Below are 6,000 nucleotides of genomic sequence, written 5' to 3'. Positions count from 1 at the left end.
TGTGAGAAACATCTTCACCCTTAAATAAAGATTTTCTTAATTCCTTACCTGTGTGCTAATTAGATATCACCTTGTTTTCACATTAAACAGACTTCTACATGAGAAAGCAGCAAGGATGCAGTGGCGTTAATGTTTCCTGGTGTCAACCTGTATTATTTCAGTAGACATTGAAATGAGGATGCATTTTGCTGCCTTTCCAATGAAGCAAGTTTAATTTAGTAATAGGTGAAAAACCATCCCTACAAAGGTGTTAATCAGAGACTTGGCTTTGTGGACACTTTTCAGAGAACAAATTTGTTAGCATAAAAATAAAGGCAGAAAATGAAGAGCTGTTTAATCACTCAATTGGATTTTTCTGCCAGCATATTTCTTTTTCTCTGCAACCCACTGCTAAATTGTGCTTCCTAGCTGTTTTTATAAAATCACTGAATCAAATCTAACTCTGATTACATCAGAGAAGGCCAGGTACCCTACACCATAAGAGGGGGTTTGAAATTTTGACTTGTCTACTTAAATATCACCAAAACCTGATCACAAGGTCAATTATGTCCCTGGGTGGGATTGAACCACCAACCTTTTGGTTAGTAGCCAGACACACTAACCGATTGCGCCACAGAGACACTTTGCAAAAAGTACATACTGACAAAGGCTAATAAGCATTCATCTAAAACGTTTCCTAGAAAAACTTTAAAAAGTCAATAATCTGGAGAGTTTTTGTAAGATGTTTCTTCCATCCACCAACGAAGAAACACATTGGTACTTTCCCATGATGAGTGAGTGCTTCAGGATCTCTTGCACTTACATGTGCAGCAGAGTACTGCAATGGAAGCATGCTGGGCCCATAACCCAGAGGTAGGCAGATTAAAACTATCCTCTGCTATATGCATTTTTTTTGTTAAAGTAATCCAAAACTGGGATTGATATTTTTGCTCTTTTATTTTTCATTAAAGTACAATAACTTTTACCATTTTAATTTGTTTTAATAGTATATTGAAAGTATTGTTTTCTTTTAAAAATCCACTTAATTTTCTTTACCCTTTTATTAAAATGGTAATTGACAAAAACAAACTACATTGTCACCAGAAGAGCAATACAAAATGTACAAGTGATATATTAAAATCATCTTTCCTGCTTGAATTTCAATGATGCATTGGGGCAACGATTTTGTGAGAAACATTTTCACCCTTAAATAAAGATTTTCTTAATTCCTTACCTGTGTGCTAATTAGATATCACCTTGTTTTCACATTAAACAGACTTCCACATGAGAAAGCAGCAAGGATGCAGTGGCGTTAATGTTTCCTGGTGTCAACCTGTATTATTTCAGTAGACATTGAAATGAGGATGCATCTTGCTGCCTTTCCAATGAAGCAAGTTTAATTTAGTAATAGGTGAAAAACCATCCTTACAAAGGTTAATCAGAGACTTGGCTTTGTGGACACTTTTCAGAGAACAAATTTGTTAGCATAAAAATAAAGCCAGAAAATGAAGAGCTGTTTAATCACTCAATTGGATTTTTTTGCCAGCATATTTATTTTTCTCTGCAACCCACTGCTAAATTGTGCTTCCTAGCTGTTTTTATAAAATCACTGAATCAAATCTAACTCTGATTACATCAGAGAAGGCCAGGTACCCTACACCATAAGAGAGGGTTTGAAATTTTGACTTGTCTACTTAAAGATCACCAAAATCTGATAACAAGGTCAATTACGTCCCTGGGTGGGATTGAACCACCAACCTTTTGGTTAATAGCCATACACACTAACTGATTGCGCCACAGAGACACTTTGCTAAAGTACATACTGGCAAAGGCTAATAAGCATTCATCTAAAACGTTTCCTAGAAAAACTTTAAAAAGTCAATAATCTGGAGAGTTTTTGTAAGATGTTTCTTCCATCAACCAATGAAGAAACACATTGGTACTTTCCCATGATGAGTGAGTGCTTCAGGATCTATTACACTTACATGTGCAGCAGAGTACAGCAATGGAAGCATGCTGGGCACATAACCCAGAGGTAGGCAGATTGAAACTATCCTCTGCTATATGCATTTTTTTTTGTTAAAGTAATCCAAAACTGGGATTGATATGTTGGCTCTTTTATTTTTACTTACAGTACAATAACTTTTACCATTTTAATTTGTTTTAATAGTATATTGACAGTATTGTTTTCTTTCAAAAATCCACTTAATTTTCATTACCCTATTATTAAAATGGTAATTGACAAAAACAAACTACATTGTCACCAGAAGAGCAATACAAAATGTACAAGTGATATATTAAAATCATCTTTCCAACTTGAATTTCAATGATGCATTGGGGCAACGATTTTGTGAGAAACATTTTCACCCTTAAATAAAGATTTTCTTAATTCCTTACCTGTGTGCTAATTAGATATCACCTTGTTTTCACATTAAACAGACTTCCACATGAGAAAGCAGCAAGGATGCAGTGGCGTTAATGTTTCCTGGTGTCAACCTGTATTATTTCAGTAGACATTGAAATGAGGATGCATCTTGCTGCCTTTCCAATGAAGCAAGTTTAATTTAGTAATAGGTTAAAAACCATCCTTACAAAGGTGTTAATCAGAGACTTGGCTTTGTGGACACTTTTCAGAGAACAAATTTGTTAGCATAAAAATAAAGCCAGAAAATTAAGAGCTGTTTAATCACTCAATTTGATTTTTTTTGCCAGCATATTTCTTTTTCTCTGCAACCCACTGCTAAATTGTGCTTCCTAGCTGTTTTTATAAAATCACTGAATCAAATCTAACTCTGATTACATCAGAGAAGGCCAGGTACCCTACACCAGAACAGGGGGATTTGAAATTTTGACTTGTCTACTTAAAGATCACCAAAATCTGATAACAAGGTCAATTACGTCCCTGGGTGGGATTGAACCACCAACCTTTTGGTTAATCGCCGTGCACACTAAATGATTGCGCCACAGAGACACTTTGCAAAAGTCTATACTGACAAAGGCTAATAAGCATTCATCTAAAACGTTTCCTAGAAAAACTTTAAAAAGTCAATAATCTGGAGAGTTTTTGTAAGATGTTTCTTCCATCAACCAACGAAGAAACACATTGGTACTTTCCCATGATGAGTGAGTGCTTCAGGATCTCTTGCACTTACATGTGCAGCAGAGTACAGCAATGGAAGCATGCTGGGCCCATAACCCAGCGGTAGGCAGATTGAAACTATCCTCTGCTATATGCATTTTTTTTTGTTAATTAAAGTAATCCAAAACTGGGATTGATATTTTGGCTCTTTTATTTTCACTTAAAGTACAATAACTTTTACCATTTTAATTTGTTTTAATAGTATATTGACAGTATAGTTTTCTTTAAAAAAATCCACTTAATTTTCTTTACCCTATTATTAAAAGGGTAATTGACAAAAACAAACTACATTGTCACCAGAAGAGCAATACAAAATGTACAAGTGATATATTAAAATCATCTTTCCAGCTTGAATTTCAATGATGCATTGGGGCAACAATTTTGTGAGAAACATCTTCACCCTTAAATAAAGATTTTCTTAATTCCTAACCTGTGTGCTAATTAGATATCACCTTGTTTTCACATTAAACAGACTTCTACATGAGAAAGCAGCAAGGATGCAGTGGCGTTAATGTTTCCTGGTGTCAACCTGTATTATTTCAGTAGACATTGAAATGAGGATGCATCTTGCTGCCTTTCCAATGAAGCAAGTTTAATTTAGTAATAGGTGAAAAACCATCCCTACAAAGGTGTTAATCAGAGACTTGGCTTTGTGGACACTTTTCAGAGAACAAATTTGTTAGCATAAAAATAAAGGCAGAAAATGAAGAGCTGTTTAATCACTCAATTGGATTTTTCTGCCAGCATATTTCTTTTTCTCTGCAACCCACTGCTAAATTGTGCTTCCTAGCTGTTTTTATAAAATCACTGAATCAAATCTAACTCTGATTACATCAGAGAAGGCCAGGTACCCTACACCATAAGAGGGGATTTGAAATTTTGACTTGTCTACTTAAAGATCACCAAAATCTGATAACAAGGTCAATTACGTCCCTGGGTGGGATTGAGCCTCCAACCTTTTGGTTTATAGCCGTACACACTAACTGATTGCGCCACAGAGACATTTCGCAAAAGTACATACTGACAAAGGCTAATAAGCATTCATCTAAAACGTTTCCTAGAAAAACTTTAAAAAGTCAATAATCTGGAGAGTTTTTGTAAGATGTTTCTTCCATCCACCAACGAAGAAACACATTGGTACTTTCCCATGATGAGTGAGTGCTTCAGGATCTCTTGCACTTACATGTGCAGCAGAGTACTGCAATGGAAGCATGCTGGGCCCATAACCCAGAGGTAGGCAGATTAAAACTATCCTCTGCTATATGCATTTTTTTTGTTAAAGTAATCCAAAACTGGGATTGATATTTTTGCTCTTTTATTTTTCATTAAAGTACAATAACTTTTACCATTTTAATTTGTTTTAATAGTATATTGAAAGTATTGTTTTCTTTTAAAAATCCACTTAATTTTCTTTACCCTATTATTAAAATGGTAATTGACAAAAACAAACTACATTGTCACCAGAAGAGCAATACAAAATGTACAAGTGATATATTAAAATCATCTTTCCTGCTTGAATTTCAATGATGCATTGGGGCAACGATTTTGTGAGAAACATTTTCACCCTTAAATAAAGATTTTCTTAATTCCTTACCTGTGTGCTAATTAGATATCACCTTGTTTTCACATTAAACAGACTTCCACATGAGAAAGCAGCAAGGATGCAGTGGCGTTAATGTTTCCTGGTGTCAACCTGTATTATTTCAGTAGACATTGAAATGAGGATGCATCTTGCTGCCTTTCCAATGAAGCAAGTTTAATTTAGTAATAGGTGAAAAACCATCCTTACAAAGGTGTTAATCAGAGACTTGGCTTTGTGGACACTTTTCAGAGAACAAATTTGTTAGCATAAAAATAAAGCCAGAAAATGAAGAGCTGTTTAATCACTCAATTGGATTTTTTTGCCAGCATATTTATTTTTCTCTGCAACCCACTGCTAAATTGTGCTTCCTAGCTGTTTTTATAAAATCACTGAATCAAATCTAACTCTGATTACATCAGAGAAGGCCAGGTACCCTACACCATAAGAGAGGGTTTGAAATTTTGACTTGTCTACTTAAAGATCACCAAAATCTGATAACAAGGTCAATTACGTCCCTGGGTGGGATTGAACCACCAACCTTTTGGTTAATAGCCATACACACTAACTGATTGCGCCACAGAGACACTTTGCTAAAGTACATACTGGCAAAGGCTAATAAGCATTCATCTAAAACGTTTCCTAGAAAAACTTTAAAAAGTCAATAATCTGGAGAGTTTTTGTAAGATGTTTCTTCCATCAACCAATGAAGAAACACATTGGTACTTTCCCATGATGAGTGAGTGCTTCAGGATCTATTACACTTACATGTGCAGCAGAGTACAGCAATGGAAGCATGCTGGGCACATAACCCAGAGGTAGGCAGATTGAAACTATCCTCTGCTATATGCATTTTTTTTTGTTAAAGTAATCCAAAACTGGGATTGATATGTTGGCGCTTTTATTTTTACTTACAGTACAATAACTTTTACCATTTTAATTTGTTTTAATAGTATATTGACAGTATTGTTTTCTTTCAAAAATCCACTTAATTTTCATTACCCTATTATTAAAATGGTAATTGACAAAAACAAACTACATTGTCACCAGAAGAGCAATACAAAATGTACAAGTGATATATTAAAATCATCTTTCCAACTTGAATTTCAATGATGCATTGGGGCAACGATTTTGTGAGAAACATTTTCACCCTTAAATAAAGATTTTCTTAATTCCTTACCTGTGTGCTAATTAGATATCACATTGTTTTCACATTAAACAGACTTCCACATGAGAAAGCAGCAAGGATGCAGTGGCGTTAATGTTTCCTGGTGTCAACCTGTATTATTTCAGTAGACATTGA

The 6,000-nt window shown here is 34.8% G+C and overlaps 1 non-coding gene across 1 annotated transcript; it reads right to left on the bottom strand.

Moving 5' to 3' along the window:
- Nucleotides 1-546: 546 nt before the first annotated feature.
- On the bottom strand, nt 547-620 carry TRNAS-ACU (transfer RNA serine (anticodon ACU)). The gene has a single exon. It is a non-coding gene; the product is annotated as a tRNA-Ser (tRNA).
- Nucleotides 621-6,000: the final 5,380 nt, after the last annotated feature.

Source organism: Pseudophryne corroboree (genome assembly GCF_028390025.1).
Source record: "Pseudophryne corroboree isolate aPseCor3 chromosome 7 unlocalized genomic scaffold, aPseCor3.hap2 SUPER_7_unloc_6, whole genome shotgun sequence".
Lineage (NCBI taxonomy): Eukaryota > Metazoa > Chordata > Amphibia > Anura > Myobatrachidae > Pseudophryne > Pseudophryne corroboree.
The sequence above is the reverse complement of the archived record's forward strand: the minus strand, read 5'-3'. Positions and strand labels throughout refer to the sequence as shown.